Raw genomic sequence first — 21,680 nt, forward strand, 5'->3', positions numbered from 1 at the left:
AATGTAATTTAGCAGATGTTTAGCTACTACCCTGAAAATAAAGCACAGATATTTTCATGACTCATATTTGTGTTTTAGCTAAATTCTCTCATCCATGCTATAGCTGTAATTTAAAACATTTACTTCACCCTGAGAGGAAAAAAAATGTTCAGAAGAAATCACTACTGCAGAATTTACCACTGTAGGGTACACACAGAAACCACACCACTGGTAAAAGTTGGATGCTGATCACATTTCCTCCTTGGGGAAGAGCTGTACTCACCTTCTTCTTTCTTGTTCCTTCTACACTAAATTCTTTGATCTGGTCAGATAGAAACAGCTTATGTTAGAGTCCCACAAGCTGTCTGGGATGGAGTTCACATTAAATTTGTCCCTTTAGTGATGTCCTGGATTGACAGCTCTATCTTGATGTTTCAATAAAGCAGAAGTTAAGTGTTATTTAAATATGTGACTAACTGGATGGGTTGGGTGAGACTTCTCCACAGAAGATTAATAGTGACACTTTTACTACTCCTTTATGTTCATTATGGACTTGCTAAGGTAAGTGGTTAATGCTATCTATGATTTCACTTTGGCTCCACTCCTCACCCAAGGTGTGGAGTGCTCTGTATTTTTACTGAAGGTAGGAGAATCAAGGACTAGACAGAATGCTGCAAGTTGTCACTGCATCAGCTAATGTTCATTAACCTCCATATGTCTCTTTGTAAAGCAGTCTACATCCTCAAAAGATACAATCCCAGATCCACTGGCAGGAACTGAAGTGACTGGAGATTGTCTGATTTAAGTCATGTGTGGTCCAGGACAAGTTTAGCATCAGTGTTGTAGAAAGGAGCCTTTTGCAGGGTAGGCTGGGAGGGTTCAGCAGAGATTTGCTTTTCAAGAGAAAATGCTTCTTCCAAATACACAAATAGTGAGCAATCATCAAACAACTGCTTTTGAATTTCTCCTCTTGCTTTCTTAGATCATTTCTTCCTCTTTCCTCAACACTTGTAAGAAGACTGTGTTGGTTTCTGACCATGCAGCCTATAAAAGAAAGGAATCTCTGTCAGGGAGATCTGGGGAAAACAAGAGTTGAGAAGTGTGCTCTTAGAGACAGAACTTCCAACTCCAGGTAAGTTATAGACTGATTCCATGACTGGATGGCAACACTTTTCTAATTTTGCAGCACCTTCTTGGGGACATTTTGTTGAAGCAGCATCAGCACATATGTTAGTTTTCCCAGACCAAATCCTCTTCTTCATAGTCACATGAAATAGTGCCCCATCCTCCATAAAAAGGGCAACCTATAAAAAGGTTCATCAAGCTCTTAACCTGCCCACACTCTGGTTCTATTTCTTCATAAGTGTCATCTTCCTATTTAGTGTTGTAGCAAGAGGTATAGCTCCCTTGACTGGTGATAAACAAGGTACATTCACCACCCACCATCTGAATGCTCCAGAAGGTCACACCAAAGTGCTCAAAGGCAAAGATGTGCAAGATGGGAATGGGCTTGACATGAGTACTATTAAAAGTCGTGGTAGAAATACAAGGGGTGAAGGGAGATCCTTGCTGTCATGGAAAGTTAAAGAAGCAGCAGCAGTGTGGCATTTTCTGCACTTTCAAAGCACGGCACTGAGCCCAAGTGTCTCCTAGGAGCAGGATTTTCACTGAAATCCCAGCCTCTAGCAAATCTGATGGGGAACATTAGAGAGACCAGGAAGGGTGTATTTTTTTTTTAACTCCCAGCAATCCCACAGAGGTGAACCCAAATGGGATGGATTCACACCTGGGAAGCTAGGAGGAGGCCCAGGGACAGATTAAAAAGGCCTCACCATATCCTCCTTTATACTAATAACAGGAGCTGCCTGCCCTGTGATTTGCTAAGAGTGTTCCCAGTGCCCTTGACCTGAAACTCACTTTACTTCTGACATTTTGTGAGCAGTTGGCATTAAACAGTGGGTTTCTTTATCTGGGCTGTGATACTCTTACTTTATCCTTTGTTGATTCTCATCAGCTTCATCATACTATATAATGTTTGTGGATTACTGTAAACTCTATGAAAGACTACTGATAGAATAAAGCAGTTGAAATTACTGCAGCAGAAAATGTTTTAAATTACAGAAGGAGCTTTGTGAAGAATATGTTTGTGCTAAAGCTCTATTTTAAAGCTATTATTGTTTAAAATGCAAAGCTTTCTTGTTTATACAGTTTTTAATTAAAAAAAAAAAAAAAGCAAGAAGGAGCCTGAGAAAGTTTTCATTCTTTGTAAGTAACCTTTGTTTCTAAAAGCAACTTCTGCTGAAACAATAACATTAAGATAGTTGGGTGGGGGGGGAAGTGCAACTTGGATATTTTCTGTGGAAATAGATTTGGGGGTTTGTCAATCAGATCATACATAGAATCATAGAATCACACAGAGACCTCCAAGATCATCCAGTCCAACCCAGTCCTATCCAGTCAACCAGATCATGGCACTAAGTGCCTCATCCAGGCTTTTCTCGAGCACCTCCAGGGACAGTGACTCCACCACCTCCCTGGACAACCCATTCCAATGCCAATCACTCTCACTGCCAACAACTTCCTCCTAACTTCCAGCCTAGATCTGCCCTGGCACAACTTGACACTGTGTCCCCTTGTTCTGTTGCTGGTTGCCTGGGAGAAGAGCCCAACCCCACCTGGCTACAGCCTCCCTTCAGGTAGTTGTAGACAGCAATTAGGTCTGCCCTGAGCCTCCTCTTCTCGAGGCTGCACACCCCCAGCTCCTTCAGCCTCTCCTCATAGTGTTTGTGTTCCAGGCCTCTTACCAGCTTCATCACCCTAAATATATATATATATACATATATGTATATTTCCCTTATATATACATATATAAAGGAAAGGGGAAAAAAATCACTTCCCCCCATTCTCACTGTCCTGGTAGGGCATAAATCCTGCCGGGCTGTTTTAAGACTTGCTCTCCTCCTGTTGTGGGTCCGGGAAGTTGATTCGGATGAACAAACAATAAGAGTTTGGCCCCAGCCAAGCCTTGAGGGCTAGGGGCTTAGCACCATGTGTCTTGTGCTGCCCCTCAATGTGCCTGCATGGTCAAATGAGGCACAAAGCTTTGAATTCACTGACCAGACCAATGATGCCAGTGCCTATTGGCCAGTTTCATTTTCAAAATGAAGTGTTTAATGGGAAGTGATTTAGAAACCACCTCTCTGCACTGAGCCTTTCTGCCTTTCCTCATTCACAGCTTGTTAACTGGGAATCAAGGCAGCCATGGGCATGCAGCTAGCCCTAGTAGCTCAGCAGCAGCATCTCAGTTCTTCTTCCTCCTGCCTGGAATATTTTGTATAGTACCTCGGGATCATTATCACAAGTTTTGGAAGTGTCTTTGTACAGAAGTCTTACTCAGGGACCAAAGCATCATGAGTACATCTGCTGGAGTTAATGCTAAGGCTCCATAAGTATAGTTAGAATTTTCTGGGTTTTTCATTCCTGTCTTCAAAGTTCTGGTTGTTTAAGCTGTTAATTCTGTGTTTATAAATACCCTTGGTGCAACTATGTCAACTGAAAATCCAAAGAAACTCTGAGAGTTTTCCCCCTTTTTTTACTATAATAAAAATTGATATTCATCATTCATAACAGTTTATTAATTTCCAATACACTCACAGTCATTCCTACTTTATGTAGATTGCCTCCAGTTCTACCCTGGCCACACACCTATCTCCTACTCATCACACCCCAAAACAGTTCCCTTTCCTCATTCATTTCTTTGCTTCTTTTGTGAAAGCTTCCCACATCCTTTTTCTCCCTGCTGATGACTACAGACCTTCTTGCACTTCACTGCTGTCCAGTTTGTATTGTATCTGTTTGAGTCAGTTTGTAGGATCCATACCATGAAGACCTCCAGCCTTGCCTTCACCCCTCATCACACAAGCACAGCAAAGGGAATTAGAAAATTTTAATGAGGGAAACTCAGCAAGGTTCCTCCTGAGAAGCTGCCTACAAAATATCCTGGGGAAGATGTGAGGCTCACTGGAGTTGAGGTCTCTCTACGCTGCAGGTTCAAGCACACTTTTAGTGAAGCTAGAACCAAAGTGTGAAGGCAAAAGCTATGCCACAGACATCATTACGATGCCCAACTCTGCTGCACTGCAGACATCATCACACTGCCCAGTATGGCTGAAGAAAGAGCTTGGCTGCTGATGGTTGAATTTCTTGTACCTCCTCAATAGGAAGCATGGAAGGATATTAATGCCATTTATAGCACTGGAAATATCTATTTGTTTAAATTGCATATGTGTTTAAGAAGTCATTTGCTGCTTCTTTGCTATTTAAGCTGTTCCAAATCTCATGGTAGGTGCTGCATTTATATAGGTGTAGAAATAATCACCTTCCAGCGTGATAAGCACAGAGCATTAGACATAAAAATAAAGGTCACTAAATGAAATGTTTTAAACACAATTATTTGGTTCACAGAAACATGACCTGCAAACTGTTAACCTATTTTTCATTTTAATGTGTGTTGCAAAGAGCCAGCCACAAACCCTCCCCGATTTAACACATCCATATACACAAATGTTAATACTGTGTTTTTGGCAAAGTGCATCTCAGACATTTCTGAGCTTTAAGCATCATTTGGTCTCTAATGACACATCTATAGCCTGGATTTTATTTTTTAGTTTAAATGGAGTTAGATGAATGCTCTGTCAGAAATGGGTGGGATAGGCAATATAGTTTTGCCTTAACCATTTTCTTCAATAGAAAATATTTTCATACTAGGAAATAATAAAAGGTAAGGGTCACTGCAGCTGAATCTCTTAGGCACTGCCTGGTGGCTAGAGCTGAGCATTTTTTCTATGGCTGTATGCAGTTTTTCATCACCTTCCTTTTCCTTTTTAAAGTTTTTTTTCATTGCTTACTGTATTTTACACAACAGAACATATTGTTTACTGACCACAGAAATGAGGTGGCACACACAGAATCACAGGAGGCTCAGATGATATATTTCTTCTTCATGTCAGACCTCTTGCTTAAGTCAGTTACTTGTCTTTGAGGAAGAACCAGTTCTGGATTTGGCATGAGGAGGAAGTTGTTCAGCATGAGAGTGGTGAGAGCCTGGAATGGGTTGCCCAGGGAGGTGGTTGAGGCACCACCCTTGGAGGTGTTTAAGGCCAGGCTAAGATAATTGTGCATTGTATTATCTCATTCTCTCGGTAATAGTTTTTAATCTCAGCTCTTTATCTCAGCCTAGACGGCTTTGGGTTTCCTTTTTCAGCTTCTTCTCTGTGTTACTTTCTTTCACTTCTGTGCTAGAGGGAAGTTCTTGACAGAGAGAGTGATTGACATTGGAATGGGCTGCCCAGGGAAGTGGTGGAGTCACCATCCCTGGAGGTGTTCAAGAAAAGCCTGGATGAGGCACTTAGTGCCATGGTCTGGTTGATTGGCTAGGGCTGGGTGCTAGGTTGGCCTGGATGATCTTGGAGATCTCTTCCAACCTGGCTGATGAGGCTGTGGCCAGCCTGATCTAGGGTAGGGTGTCCCTGCCCATGGCAGGGCGGTTGGAACTAGATGATCCTTGTGGTCCCTTCCAACACTGGCTGATTCTATGATTCTATGAAGTGGGTTAACCTCTTACAGGTTTCTGTAGCATAACATCCACTGTACTTCTTAATAGATGATGATTAGGAAGCTAAAAGAATTGTAACGACCTTTTTATTGAGGTATGAAGCATCAGAGGATTTTGTGTAGGGGGTTCCACCTAGGGAGTTAGCAGTAGGTTCACAACATCCAGTTTTGCACTTGTGTGAAGCAGTCGTTTTATAGATGTGGCAGTCACAGGGAACCTCTCTTCAGCCAAAGCCTGCTGAAATCAGTAACAAAGGCCTGAGCCACACAAACTATGCCAACTGAAGGTCTTAGATCATATCTGGGCAAAGACATCTTTTACAAAGTGAGAAACGTCAGCACGATGGCTGTCCCGGCCACTGGATTCCTCCTGCTCCATCATGCTCAAAGGGGGCAATTTCCTCTCCAACTGGTAGAAAAATACCACTTCTGGTGTTTGTATCCTATTTTGTCTCAGAACGAAAGAAGGAGGGGGAGGGTGGGGGGGGGGAGGGGAAATAACGCCCCAACGGGTCACAGAGTTCAGAGAAAATCCTACAAGCTTTTCCTGAACAAATAACAGATAGTGACCTCTGGCCCTGTCTTTGCATAAGAATTAACATCAGTATTCAGGAGTCACTCCTGTGACTGGGGATGGAGCAAATGCCAGGCTCTGATTTGAAACTCAGATTTGCAATTTTCTTTCTTTCTTTCTTTATTCTTCTTTTTTTTTAATTTTTTTTTTAATATATTTTTTTAAGCACCCAGTAGAAAAGGGAGGTGTAGGGCTGGGGGGGGGGGGTGTGCTTCTAGCTCATCTGCATTACAGATCAGGGCCTCTTTGAGAAAATCAACCATCCATAATTCATTACATGTTTCCTGCGGGGCCTGGAGACGGCTGAGGCCCTAGCAACAGAGTCATAGCAACAGCAGCGGGGCCCAGCCAATCGGCAGCCACCTTTCTGAAGCCGTTTAGCCAATCCAGTTGGGAGGCTACGCAAGGCTGGGCCGATAAGAGGCAGGGCTGATGGAAGGAGAGTGAGAGGCGCCGTGGGCTGGGCTCCGCCCGGGAGCGTGGGGCTGGCCAGCCAGACCCGGACAGGTGTGGCGATGCTAAAGCATGAGGTGGTGTTTGCTCAGCCAGACACGGAGTAATGAGCGTTGCCTTTTGAATTAAGTGCATGTGTTTTGGACCAGTTGTGTATTTGAGGAGGATTTGGAATCATAGAATGGTTTTGGTTGGAAGGGATCTCAAAGCTCAGCCAGTTCCAACTCCCCACCACAGGCAGGGACATCTCCCACTAGAACAGGTCATTCAAGACCTCATCCAACCTGGCCTTCAACACCTACAGGGAGGGAGCAGCCACAGCCTCCCTGGGCAACCTGTGCCAGTGTCTCACCACCCTCACTGCAAACAACCCTTTCCTAACATCCACTTTGAATCTCCCCTCTGCCAGTTTAAACCCATTGCTCCTCATCCTGTCATCATAAGACCTTGTCAATAGTCCCTCCCCAGCCTTCCTATAGGCCTCTTCAGATACTGAAAGGCCACTGCAAGGTCTCCTCAAAGCCTTCTCTTCTCCAGGCTGCACAGCCCCAACTCTTGTTGTAGCCTGTCCTCATAGCAGAGCTGCTGCAGACATCTGAGCATCTTGGTGGGCTCCTCTGGACTGGCTCAAACAGTTCCATGTAGTTCTTGTGTTGGGGGCTCCAGAACTGCACAGACTACTCTGAGTGGGGTCTGATGACAACAAAGTAAAGGGGCAGAATCCCCTCCCTTGCCCTGCTGACCACACTGCTCTTGCTGCAGCCCAGCACAGAGTTGCTGTCTGGGCTGCACTCACACTGCAGGCTCATGTTGAGCTTTTCATCAGCCCAGACCCCCAGGATCTTTTTCTCAAGGCTGCTCTCAGCCATTCCCCACCCAGCCTGGAGCTGTGCTTGAAAAAGCTGTGTCAAGAAAAAGTGCCTTGTAGCTGCCCAACACAAAACCTATGTTGGCCTCTTACCCTAATAAATCACAGAATGTTAGGGGTCAGAAGGCACCTCAAAAGATCATCCAGTCCAAGTGCCCTGCCAGAGCAGGATCCCCGGTACCAGATCACACAGGACCACATCTGGGTGGGTCTTGAATATCTCTAGGCTGTTAACTGCCATGAGCTGTAGAACTGACAAACATTGTATTTTGTGTTGTCTGCCTATATGAAGCAGAAAGGCTCAACTACTGATTACTGCCATACACGACAATGGACATTGCTGTGGAGAGAATCATTTTCCAAATCAGGTTTCTTTTTTTCCTCAGTTGCACTGTACAACAACAATTACTGCTCTGTGACTTTACCCTTCCATGCCAATAGCTTGTCTTACCTCACATGATGCAGTCGTCGTTCTCAAATCACACAGGAGAGAACAAAGGCAAAATGCAGGAAGTGTGGAAACAGCTCAGCTGAGAAAACAGCAACAACAAGAAGAAGATTGGCTGTAGTAGAAAATATGCTTGGGAGCAAAAAAAAAATGCAGAAAGCATTGAACCTTCTTGCATTTGTGAAGTTTTGTTAACTCTCTAAACTCACAGTACTGCTACACTTAAAAAATGCATCATTTCCTTCCTATAATGGGGAAAAAAGGTATTGAGCTTTGCTTAGATTAAGTAAGACTGGTGAAAGCTCAGTTGATCACCAAAGGCACACAATGGTGGCTTACTCCATCATCATGTTCTGTTAAGTAGCATCATTTCCCTTAGAATGGCATACAGGACAGACTTGCTTTTGCAGTATTTGCATTATAGTATCCTTTTTTTTCCCCCTCAGAACAGCATAAGGAAATATTTGCTATTGCAATGTTTGTGTTTAAGGTATCTTTTCAAAGAATTTTTTCTTGTCCATGTATATGTGGATACAGAGGTCTAAAAATCCTAGTATAAAACTATATCTTTTATCATTTATCTTTGGGGAAAATGAAAAGCAATCATTTATCCAAACCTGAACATTACACTTGAAGCCGAGGTGCTGTAGGTTATCTAAGAAAGCCTTTCACCCTTCAACCTAAAAGCTGAGCCCAAATTCCAGTCTAATGCATATGTTGCTCAGATAGTGAAAGCAGAGATTAGAAGATTTGCTATGGATGCTTCAAAGTGCAGTATGGGACCCAATGCCCTGTTCTGAACTTTAACAGATGATGCATAAATTGACTAAAGCCGTGAAGGCTGCCAGGGGAAGATTGAGAAATGCATTCCAATCTCCCCTCATATGTTATAAAGTGTTGAAAGTGACCCCCTTTGTCAAGGCCATACCTTCTGAGATTCCACAGATTGAAAAATACCCTATCACTAACTTTCTTGAGCTGACAAATGGCTGAGAACTCTGCTTTATCATTGATTTCTTTCAGCAAATTAGTAGCACTAATTACTGTGTTTTCTGTTTAGAAGGGGCATCTTTTCCCTTGTTTGAAGACAGCACTACTCTGCAGCAGTTAAACCAAGACTAAAAATGTTTATTTCACATTAAAAAAGAAAAGAGCAAAAACCCAAAACAACCACAATTTGTCCAAATGAACCTGAAAATATGATTGCTGACCATAAATTAAAATCTAGCAAGGAAGATCAGTTTTGCTACTTCACATTTTGCTTGCAATTAGACACAAACGAAGATTTGAGTGTCAGGCCTGTGACTGTTCATTAAAATAATTTCATGAACCCTGTGGCCTGCATAGTTAAAAACCAGAAATTACCTTCCAGAGTGGTTAAGTTGTCCCATACCTTTATCCTTAACTTTAACAGATTCCACACAGGGCTGAAGACATGCTCACTCTGAAAGGCACAGTGCTCTAATGAGCTGCTACAATCACAGAACTTAAGCTAATGAATTTCTTATCCTCTTATACGGATAAAAGTTTCTTTTAGAAGTCAAAAGATCTCAGTTTTTTAAGTGGATTTGTACTTGGCATTTGGGGAGTGAGAGGAGGAAAGGATATTGCAATGACTGGAACTCTTTGTGTTCCTCTTAACAAGCAGCACTGTGGGGCAATAAGGAAATCACAGTTAATATAGAATCCTCACATGCTCTGTTTGAAGAGTGGAATACATCAAGGCAGAGCCACAGATCCATAGGCACAGGTGGAAATAGCAGCTCCACATTTGAATGAATCAAGCAAGTCTGTGTAAGAAAATGGACCCTGTTCCCCCATCATATCCTTTTATGTCTTGGGACAAGGGCAGAAAGGCTCCATGCTGTGCTGAGGACCAGTGTTCCACCTAGATGCAACTCAGCATGTAAAATAACTTGTCACTTCTATTTGCAAAGGCTAAATCCTTCATTTGTAAGGCAGGGGGTCATCTGAAGTGCTGGTGAATGGCATTGGTCCTGAGCTCCACAATGGTGAGGTGCTGTACAGCAACAATAGAGCATGCTTACATTGAGACACATTTCTACTAGGGCATGAAAGCTGTGCTATTCCATACTGAAGTGCTCCTGCTTCTCCAGAAACAGTGCGTTCTTGCAAGAGCTGGAGGAGTCCCAGATTGTTCCAGTGCCCTGAAATGTGTAGACTGCAATCACAGTACCAGGAGTCAACATCTGCCTTAACAGAAGTCATTCCGACTTTGCAGAAGATGAGGAAGGAAGGAAGGAAGGAAGGAAGGAAGGAAGGAAGGAAGGAAGGAAGGAAGGAAGGAAGGAAGGAAGGAAGGAAGGAAGGAAGGAAGGAAGGAAGGAAGGAAGGAAGGAAGGAAGGAAGGAAGGAAGGAAGGAGAAAGAGAGAAAGAGTGAGAAAGAAAGAGAGGAAGAAAGAGAGAGAGAGAGAGAAAGGGAGAAGGAGAGAAAAAAAAAGAAAAGAAAGAGAAGAGAAGAGAAGAGAAGAGAAGAGAAGAGAAGAGAAGAGAAGAGAAGAGAAGAGAAGAGAAGAGAAGAGAAGAGAAGAGAAGAGAAGAAAAAAAGAAAAGAAAAGAAAAGAAAAGAAAAGAAAAGAAAAGAAAAGAAAAGAAAAGAAAAGAAAAGAAAAGAAAAGAAAAGAAAAGAAAAGAAAAGAAAAGAAAAGAAAAGAAAAGAAAAGAAAAGAAAAGAAAAGAAAAGAAAAGAAAAGAAAAGAAAAGAAAAGAAAAGAAAAAGGAGAGTCATGACTGTAATTTCTATTCCTGGAAGTGGTCTTAGAGTGTGCCAAAAGGAGCTTTGGATCTTGCTGAGGAGTTCACGTGGCTCTGGATACATTTATGCTGTCAAATTAGTTTCTTTGCTCAGCTAGGGGCATGAGGGTGTAGAAAGTCTGTGCACATGTTGTTCCTGCCACTTAAAATAGTGAAGGCTGAAATTGTAGGATGCCTTAACAACCTAAAGTGTGTTTCCTGATTTTAGGGCCAAATGCTTGTGCCAAGGCAGGCAGTATGCAGTGCTTATTTCCCTTTGCTTTGCATTAGAAGTGTCAGAGACTACCTTGCTGACTTCAGTGGAACTAGAGATTCTGGTCTCTGAATAAAATTTGGCCCCAAGAACTGAAAAAAAAAAAACAGAAGGTCATCTGTGAAAAGGTAACACTTGAAAAGAATTCTTAATTCCCCATTATGTCCTTAAAGATCTTCCCAGAGGCTAATGTAAACACTGAACCCTGGTCATGGCCTGACCCAAAGCACATGAAATTCAACCATTCCACTTGCGTTATTTCAAAGCATTCCGGTAGGGCCCTAAAGGAGTCACTTGCAACTGTTCACACTCAAAAAGCCAAGCAGGATAGATGTGTCCTGTCTAATAACATAGACCTGATCCTTGCTTCTCACAGTGCTTCATAGGAGCGTAGTGTTTTCCCCACATTTAGGGCTGTTGTGTGCTCAGGTCAGTAGAAATTGTGCTGTGTATTTGTATCTGCACTGAGCATTATCACCAAATACTCCCAAGTGCCTCAAAACCTCTATTTCGGCATTTCACTTATATTTGGATTTTAAAGCCTTGTTCAGTGAATTCAACTATGGCCAAGCAGCCTGGAAAATCCTCAGGGGGGGAAAAACAACGACTCCTAGGAACTACCCTTTTGTTATTATCTCTCCAAAAGGGGCCCAGGTAAGTAACTTGTGAGTTCCCTCTGTACAAAGCATGGAGGAGAAAAAGGATGAATCTCGCCTGCCTTCCATGAGCCAGAGAAAACAAATGCACTGGAGAGTGTGTGTGTCCACAGTGAGAGCCAGGCTGGGGCAGGGGATGACCTCTGGCTGCCTATCCACCACAAAGAGATCGTGGCATTGACACAGCCTAACTGCTCTCCTTTGGAGGGGACAGATTGAGAGGAAGTGACCCTTGGTGCCCTCATTCTGTGGGGGACCTTGTGAAATAACTGTTGCTCTTCTCTTCCTTCCTTCTCTGGGCAGGTCAAGGAAATTAACAATGAGTAATCTCTCTCCATTGCTTCAGCATTCAGAGAGCAAGGGGAGAAAAAAAAAAAAGAGTCTTTTTTTCTTGAAAGGGATGAGAGTGTAGAGGTGCTAACCTGGACTATTTACTTCTCTCTTGGGAAATGCAGAGCAGTTTCAAAACTGGTCCACTATGTTCATGGATGACAGGGCAGCTGCAGCAGGAGCTCCCGGTGAGGTTGTCTGATCATCACAAAATGATCCCTGCAGCTCCATTCCTAAGAACCAGGACCACTGAGAGGTTCAAAGCTGTTCAACAGCACTCCTGAATGGCATCTGGAAATTCCTTGTAAAACCTAGATCTGGGAGGAGAAGAAGTATCTTGGGGACTGTAGGAAGGAGAAGGGTAATTTCAAGATTAGGAAAGGCTTACTTCAGAGTGGTGTGAGCAATACCTGCCCATCCCTGTTGAAGTTCACAAAGTGTCAAATTGTGAACCCAAGGCCAGGCCTGAGTAGGTGTGAGCATCAAGGAAAATATTTCATGCACAGCCCTGGTTCACATCTCTTGGCTGTTGAAGGGCAGTAAGTACATGTGCTCAGTTCCTCCTCTCCCTCTTCAAAGGAGTTTTGAATGTCTCTCAGATGCACTTGGTGTGAGTTGGGGAGGGAGGGAATGACCTTTGGATTCACCCTCCAGAGGGAACCTGAGAAAATGACCTTTTGGCCCACAGCACCACAGGGGCTCGGGAGAGGTCGGGAAGAGTGACTCTTGGTCCAATCTTGCTCTCCATGGGGGCTAGAAGGGGGAAGAAAGAGAAAGAGCTCCAGGAACATGTGATCGCAGGGATTTTTGTCTTCTGCTGAAAAAGGGGCATGTTTACTTCATAGTCCCTGTAAGAAAAATAACCTGCCACTGGGAAACAGGCAAGTCCATTTAAAGCAAGAAAGAGCCTCAACTCAGTGACCTAGAAATCAAGGCAGAAAGTAAAGGCTAATAAATAAATAAATAAGTAAATACAATAATCAGGGATGTCGTGCGAAATCAAGGGGTGCCCTCTGAAGAGATGTAATCAAGGCTCTGAGCCATCACTTATAATGGTTTTGATTAAAGAAAGCTGTGCAGAAGTAATCTATTTTATTTTTAAATGGCCTGATTTTCTCTTGCTTCTCTCTTGGAGGCTGAGCCTAGAACAACTTGAAGGAGAACATGCAATGTTCAGTGAAAAAAAAGACAAGCGAAAAGACATGGATTTAATGACGTAGAAAACTCACCTCTATTTAGCTTCCTTTGGGGTTTTGATGGCACATGTTAAAATTGGCTGAAAACAGCACTGCTTTAGTAAAATAAAAACCATGAAAGACCTTCCAAATCCTGGTTGATCAAGCAACACAGTTCTGCACTTCTTCCCCAAAGCCTGCAATATATTTACAGTTGTCACACTGAGCTGGGGATGGGGCTCATTATGTGCTGTATACCTAGAAGTACAAGGGGGTTTATTTGGTCTGTGTATTCTTCACAGTGTAAAAAAAAACCCTTAAAATAAAAACTTCCTCCTTAAAGGCTTCATATTTTAACTTCTTCACTTGTCTCTATTCCAACCAAAAGCTGCTCTTAGTCTAAAAGTCTTCTCATCCTGTATAGGCTGAAACGTATTGTCTTTGCTTGATAAATAAAGACAGACAGTAGAAAAGAACCACAAAAGAATCACCACTGGGGGAGGGGGGGGAGGGAGGTTTACATTTTCTTCCTCAATAAGGTCAGATGTTTATTCAAGCCTATCCAAACTTTTTGAACAGAGTATGGGCTGTGCTGGAAATCTCATGAGAGCTGTTTCCTGAAGAAGTGAAGGGAGAGCAGCCTTCAGAACAGCCAGCCACAGAGTGCTCTATGGTTTTAGAACCTGCCAGTGCTGAAGGTGCACTGAAATATAAGGTGCAGAAGTGTAGTATATTGCCAAATTGTTATTTGAACGAAGCAAGTTGAGTTCTTGCAACAACCTGCCCTGCAGCTGCAAGAATGAGGTGTGCATGTGCCTTATTTTCTGCCAGTTACGTGCTCTGCCCAGCACTGAAAGCTCCATATTGGAAATGGGAGAGGCTTTGACCTTACCTGAGGTTTTGCAGGTTAACTTTTTCAGTCATAGTAATTTTTAGGAGAACTTGGAAACATTACCATCTATGTTCAGTGTCAGGGTTTGGGCAGAACTGAATAGTCTGAGAAAATAAGAAGAGTAAGCAGGATTGAGTAATGGAACTGATAAGGAGGCACAGCTGCAGAAAAGTGGCCTTGGGAGGCTGGCAGAGAGGCTGCTATCTTAGCTGAGAGGGTAGGCTGCTCAGCCCTGGGAACAAGCAATGTTGTGGCTAAGTTGTTGCAAAGGGGGATTAAGGGGGGTAGTTGGTCAGGTCTGCCTTTCTATGTGTGGACAGCTCATCTCTGCTTTGTAAACCCACCAAAAGTACACACCCCTCCACCAAACACCACTATATAGGTATCACACTTAGCTTCAATAAGCAGGTTGACCATTATGCACCACATTGGTGTAAGCCTGGCGTCTCTCCTTCTCCTGCATGGCCTAGAAGAGAGGCCAACTCAACAGTTGAGCTGTTCCTAACTTTTCAAAACTACTTAAAATGTTCTGCATCAAATATTGGAGCTTAGAAAAGCACAGGAAAACCAAAACTTGCACTACATGTGCAGCTTTGGCAGATCCTCTGCATGTTTCAGAGGATCTAATTGCTGCTGAAAAACAAACCTCATCTTCCCTTACCTCTGGTCAGATTTTTGGGAGGATAAAGCAGCTGCAGCTGATTTTATTTTGACACATCTCTTGATGCTTGAGGCTCATGACTTATTTTCACATCCAGGCTTGACATACAGCCTAATATACACAGAAAGAAGTTACATTTCCATGAGGAAAAAAACCCAAACATTGTGCAACTCGGCCTATAAAAGCATCAGCAGCACCTTTACAACATGGCAGAGCCACTTAAAGCAGAACATTTTAACACTGATTCATGAAGGATGGCTGTGAACATGAGCACAGGCAGGGTGCTGATGTCGCATTCACAAAGGTAGGCAACAGCATCAGACAATGCCTGCAGCCACAGCTTCCTCTGCAAGGCCTGGGAGCTGAAAATACTACTCTCCTGATAAAATACAAGGATCCAAACAGACCTGCAAAGCAGGATTTTTGCAGAGGCTTGGAAATTATCTTTGGCCAGAATGAATGGGCAAAAAGCTTATTGTGTCTTCCAATCCCCACTCATAATTAACATTTGATTTCTAACAACGTGGCAATCTCGTGTGTTCTTTTCAGTAACAGCATGTGTTCTCTATTCATAGAAAATCAAAGTTGTGTGATGTTTACTTTTCAGCAGTGTGCTGCAGAGAATGGATTTAGCCATTCAAAGCAGAGCTGCTTTTAAATAGTATTAAGATAATAAGAAAGGCATAGAACAGAGGACCAAATGAAGCGACATCCCTCATCTGCTAAAATTAATTTCTTAATATGTCATCTGGTGCTTTAGCTTCTGAGGTCTGGAGGTAAAAAAACAAAGGTCTAAAATAAAGCTGCTTAACCCATTTATGAGGAGCAATGTAATGGCACTCATGCCCTTGTCTGTATCTGGAGCATCCTTTTCCCAAAGTGAAGCTCACTCTCCCCAGCTATCTAGGAGCATCCTACCTAGCAGCCATTCATAACATCATAGAATGGTCTGGATTGGAAGGGACCTCCAAAGGTCTTCTACTCCAATGCCCCTACAGTAACAAGAGACATCCTCAACTAGAGCAGGTTGTTTAGAGTCCTGTCAAGCCTCACTTTGAATATCTCCAGGGATGGGGCCCAACCACCTCCCTGGGCAACAAGTTCAAGTGTTCCACCACCCTCACAACAAAAAATCTTCCTAACGTCCCATCTAAATCTGCTCTTCTCTAGTTTGAAGCCATTGCCCCTTGTCCTATTACCAAATGCCTTTGCCAAATTCTCTCTCTGCCCTTTTTGTAGGCTCCCTTTAGGTACAGGATGGCTGCTATTAGGTCTCCCTGGAGCCTTCTCTTTTCCAGGCTGTATGAGCCCAGCTCCCTCAGCCTGTCCTTGTAGCAGAGGTGCTCCAACTCCCTGATCATTTGCCACATCCTCTGCTGGGAGAAATCCTTTCAAAACCTTTTTACAAGATACTTATGCATTACCATGCTGCCAGTTCCACGAAACTGGAAAGAACCCCAGGGATCATTCATAAATCCAGTGGTACTCTAAAGTACCTTGGTTACCTCCACATAATCCTGAACCATGCTGTGTAGCTTTTGTGTTGCTTTTCAGAAGGAAGCAGTCCTTTAACCACAAGAAGCTGGATTTATCCAGAAATAATGTTCCCTTTTGGCCTCTTCAAGTAGCAACTGTTTAGATAGTAGCAAGGGACCTCTTTGCAGAGTATACAAGGAAGGGGAAAAAAAATACTCTGCTTTAAGATAACACAGTGACTAACCAAAGTGGAATTCACCACTCAATTTCTCACATCAGCATGGTGTACAAATGCACTGGACAAGTCCCTGTGTTTAATAAGGACAGAGAGGTTGATGGTGTGGCATCTGCAAAGCTAAGGCCTGGCTTCTTCTTGGCTTGTGTCCCCAGCCTTGGTAAGTTCAATGAACTCATCCAAGTTACACAGTGCTCCCTGGAGCTTGCAGTTCATGTAGATGAAGTGTAAATTCACTGGGGTTTGCCGTTGGGGGTTAGTGTGTTATTACTGAGCCAACCCATGCCTCAGAAGTTCTTTCTGTTAACCTGGTGAGCTGTGGTTGTGAGTGTGTGTGCAGTTGTGTGAACAAGATGGGAAATAATCCCCAGGTTGACTGGAATCACAGTGCTGTAGGGATACAAATACAACCACATCCATTGTATACAAGGATTAGTTGCCATGCCCTTGGCATATGTTTCCTGTCAAAATACCAGGGAGCAAAGCATGTTTGCTGGGTGTATATCATAGCACATACTAACACAAAAAAGGGAGGGGGCATTCAGTGACATATTCTGATTAATTGGTTAACAGGAGCTTCCTCATACTCATTACAGCTATTCAGCCATATCACTTTCTAAATCTGAAGACACAATTTTATCTGTGAGTCCATATGGCTTATCAGGAAACTGTGCATATAGAAAACTACCACAATCCTGAACTAAGATAATATTTATCTAATAGACCATAACAGCTTGGGAAGAGTCAATATGGCCTCTCATTTGAGCATGCATTTTGATATGCATTCTACCTATGCAAACATAAGCCATTTACACTGCAAGCTATCTGCCTGCTAAATCCATCTTTAGGTAATTCTTACAGTGGATGTTTCGTTGTTGTTGTTGTTTTTTCACAAGAGAGATTATAAAGAGCACTTGAATGTATCGTAGTCTTTGGACTAATTTGGAAATTAGAGTATTTGCTTGATAGATTGTAATGGACTCTGATGGAGCTGTTGCCTTTTATCAGCAAACCCCATGTTTTGGTAAGCAAGCACATGTGAAAAAAGGAAAATATTTGCAGAATAATCAAGCAGGCTGCTTTGTCTGACTGGCAGCATCCTGCTTGCTTTGAATCACCAAACTGATGATAGGAGCGGACTATGGGCTACCAGGGCCCAGATCTGGCAGAAATGAGCTGTTACTGGAAGTTCTCTGTTAGCCTTTCAACTCAGAGGAGCCCAGGAGTACGGCATAGAGATTGCTGGGGGTTAATGGCTGAGCAGAAACCCAAGAGGCAACCCTGCTCACATAATCCCATACAACTCCACAGAGTATATCCTAGTCTACAACTACCTGAAGGGAGGCTGTAGTCGGGTGGGGTTGGTCTCTTCTCCCAGACAACCAGCAATAGAACAAGGCGACACAGTCTCACGTTGTGCCAGGGGATGAAAAGGCTGGATGTTAGGAGGAAGTTCCTGGCAGAGAGAGTGATTGGCATTGGAATGGACTGCCCAGGGAGGTGGTGCATTTGCCATCCCTGGCAGCATTGAAAAGCCTGGATGAGGCACTTAGTGCCATGGTCTGGTTGATTGAGCAGGGCTGGGTACTAGGTAGGACTGGATGATCTTCGAAGTCTCTTCCAATCTGGTTGATTCTATGATCCTATGGAGAAGCTCTGCTTGCCTTGGGAGCCCTGAGTGGGTCCCTGGCTGTGTGTTCACAGAGCTTTTAACAGCGTAGTTAAACAGACTTAATCGTTTTCTCTCTTTGCATTTTCTCTTCTCTCCTTCTCTTGGAGAAACAACAGAAAATGAAGAGGAAAATGGAGATAAAGCAGGGAGAACTGGAATATGGAAACTTAGAAACAAGCTATTGCTTAGGTTTTGTTTCAGTGTTTGGACAGTGTTAAAAGTGAAGGCTCAGAAAATTCTAAAGCAACACAGGTTTTTTTGTGTGAAAAAGAGACTAAAAAAGAATCTTTTTGTTAGTATGTCTTTCTTAAGGCAACAATTCTGGCAAACCACAGCTGAGGAAGAGTGAGCCTTCCTGAGGAGAGACTGTCCAAAATCACAGTGACCCCTCAGCATAAGCTCTGAGAGCCCACAGTGAGAGGGATGAAGGTGTCTCTCCTCTGAATATAGAGGGACCCCACGTGGCTGATGCAGACTATGTGCCTGCTTCCTAAATGACTCAAGCTAGGGGAGGCAAAACCTACTAAAAATCCCATTTTCACCACATCTTCTCATTGAAGAAAGAGAGGAAAGCAGCCAGTGAATCCTCCCACGTATCAAAGTTCACAATCCTTTTAAGTAAACTGATTTCAGTAATGTGTTTCTACTATCACCAAGTCATTTGGTGGCATTTTGAGAAGAGTCAGGAGGTACTGACACTGAGAGGAACAGAGGAAGAACCACAAGTGACCTTGTGTTTTGGAGTTCTGGTAGACCTTAATGCAACTGTGCTTAGAGTTGCAGTTATTATCATTATGAGACACTTACAAAGTCAACCACAGAATATTAAAATTAAAGTTCTGATAAATAATGTAAACTGAAATGTGAATTTTTATCAGTTCTCACTTTTCTGGAGGAGGATCAATAAAATGGCAGTTGACATGGTGTCAGTTAGATGGTCTAATGAAAGGTGGTATTTAATTTCCTTGAAAATGCATTTAGATTTGATTATTGAGGGTTTGTCATCAGCTGTTAAGCTGCTAGAACAGGCATCAAGACCTAATGAACGATTACATTACCCAAACCCTTCTCACTAGCTAAATAAATAAATATAATCCTTATTCCATTGAAGCTACTGAAGAAGCAAATTGCTGTGTGGAAGCAAATTGCTGTGTGGCAGAAATGAAGGTGGCATGAAGAAATTAAAATTCTGCCCATAGAGCTTGCACTAATCACTGCAGCTTTGCCTTAGTTTTTAAGAAGAGGATTGGAAAGCAATATGCTTTAAAGAAATAGTTGCTGCCTACAACTACCTGAAGGGAGGCTGTAGCCAGGTGGGGGGTTGGGCTCTTCTCCCAGGCAACAAGCAACAGAACAAGGGGACACAGTCTCAAGTTGTGCCAGGGGAGGTCTAGGCTGGATGTTAGGAGGAAGTTGTTGGCAGAGAGAGTGATTGGCATTGGAATGGGCTGCCCAGGGAGGTGGTGGAGTCACTGTCCCTGGAGGTGGTCAAGAAAAGCCTGGATGAGGCACTTAGTGCCATGGTCTGGTTGGCAGGCTAGGGCTGGGTGCTAGGTTGGACTGGATGATCTTGGAGGTCTCTTCCAACCTGGTTGATTCTATGATTGTATGAAATGGGCCAAATTCTGCACCACCATGTCTTGCCCTGCTCATGTTGATGTAGTACAAGGGTATCTAGGAAACCCCAAGCTTGTAACAGCATATTCTGTATGGCATGCAGATTCAACAGTGCATCTCTGAGGCTTCCCATATACCTTTGTCTCTTGTCCATCACCTATCTGCCTCAGTCCTTGCTCTTCCTTTCTTCCTACCACTATCAAATCAGTGGTAGTTGTGGCTAATATTCTCAATGATACTATTCTTCTACCCCAGATCCATCTCTGACCATCTTCTGTTGTGATCTTCAGCCATATGCACAACTTTTGCCTCAACAAAGTAACCTTACTCATGTTTCAAACAGCAGAATGATTCTAAGTGTAGCCATCACGTTACCCCTGGTTGAAGGAGAAGGGATTAGAGACAAACAGTTCCTAGGTTCAGGAAAACAGTGTTTGCCATCAGTGAGAACAGTCCATGTTTGATGCATGCATCTAAGTGCTTTGCAGAATCAGAGCCCCAAACACCTATGTGCCTCAGTTTCCCCATTATCACTGGAGGAGGTGCCATTTACTCAGATTACTGTTGTGCAGCAAGCTCCCACTGATCGTACTCTTATGATGCATTTGGAAAAATGCCATTAGCTTTTCCAAAGGTCTGAATTGCCTCACTTTAATTTTAACTGATTTCATTCCTAACCTCCAAAGCTCTTTCCCTGTAGATTGCATCTGTGTGTGCTTTCTGTGTTGGTAAAATTAAAGTGCACGTACCAAAATGCACTACTCCAGCCTCCTGGAGTTTAATTACATTTGTATGCCCACTCCTGCTTCAGCAATTCTTCCAGAGGTACCCACTCACAGCTACAGCTAAGTGGGCACATCTTAAGTTGAGAGATTGAGACTATATGTTCAAGCATACATGTAAGTGTATCTAGAGATTTCCATTCCTCCTTTGTTTCTTCCTCCTGCTCACTGATCTTAAAATGGCACACTCACTATTTAAACTCCAGCATGTATTGGTTGGTTTGTTTAAATAGAAGTACTGCTCAGCTTCATCCTTCACCTTTCACAGAATTTCACACACTATTTCCTTGCTTGCTCACCCTCATGCTTGGTTTGACAAGGAACTCTCATAAAGCTACTGATCCCCTTCTTTGACCATCTCCTTGTCATCTCAGCAGAAGTATTTCCCGCACCACAGCATTCCCATCTAGGTCTAAGCTGACAGTTGACTAGGAAAGCTTCAGATTCAAATCAGACTCTGTGACACAACTGATATGTTCCTCCTAAGACTTTGTGGAGTCTCATAGCTTGTATCACACTGTATTTATCTGCAAAATTCAGAATCCAGTCAATACTGTACAGCTCTCAAAGTTTAAGGCGTTCACATTGACGAGGCAAGTGGAAATAGCTCCAAGTGCAGGGTGCAGGGTGCTGCACTTTGGAATAGCTCCAAGTGCAGGGTGCTGCACTTTGGCCACAACAACCCCATGCAGAGATACAGGCTGGGGTCGGAGTGGCTGGAGAGCAGCCAGACAGAGAGGGATCTGGGGGTACTGATTGATACCCACCTGAACATGAGCCAGCAGTGTGCCCAGGTGGCCAAGAGAGCCAGTGGCATCCTGGCCTGCATCAGGAGTGGTGTGGTCAGCAGGAGCAGGGAGGTCATTCTGCCCCTGTACTCTGCACTGGTCAGACCACACCTTGAGTACTGTGTTCAGTTCTGGGCCCCCCAGTTTAGGAGGGACATTGAGATGCTTGAGCGTGTCCAGAGAAGGGCAACAAGGCTGGGGAGAGGCCTTGAGCACAGCCCTACGAGGAGAGGCTGAGGGAGCTGGGATTGGTTAGCCTGGAGAAGAGGAGGCTCAGGGGTGACCTTATTGCTGTCTACAACTACCTGAGGGGAGGTTGTGGCCAGGAGGAGGTTGCTCTCTTCTCTCAGGTGGCCAGCGCCAGAACAAGAGGACACAGCCTCAGGCTGTGCCAGGGGAGATTTAGGCTGGAGGTGAGGAGAAAGTTCTTCC

At 43.5% G+C, this 21,680-nt stretch overlaps 1 long non-coding RNA gene across 1 annotated transcript; it reads right to left on the bottom strand.

The window, feature by feature from the left end:
• Nucleotides 1-945: 945 nt before the first annotated feature.
• Nucleotides 946-12,093, bottom strand: LOC135185656 (uncharacterized). The gene is made up of 3 exons (XR_010306557.1): nucleotides 12,043-12,093; nucleotides 7,939-8,017; nucleotides 946-1,023 (listed from the first exon to the last, which is right to left on the bottom strand). It is a non-coding gene; the product is annotated as an uncharacterized LOC135185656 (long non-coding RNA).
• Between the last annotated feature and the right edge of the window lie 9,587 nt (nucleotides 12,094-21,680).

This window comes from Pogoniulus pusillus, chromosome 23, assembly GCF_015220805.1.
Source record: "Pogoniulus pusillus isolate bPogPus1 chromosome 23, bPogPus1.pri, whole genome shotgun sequence".
Taxonomy (NCBI): Eukaryota; Metazoa; Chordata; class Aves; order Piciformes; family Lybiidae; genus Pogoniulus; species Pogoniulus pusillus.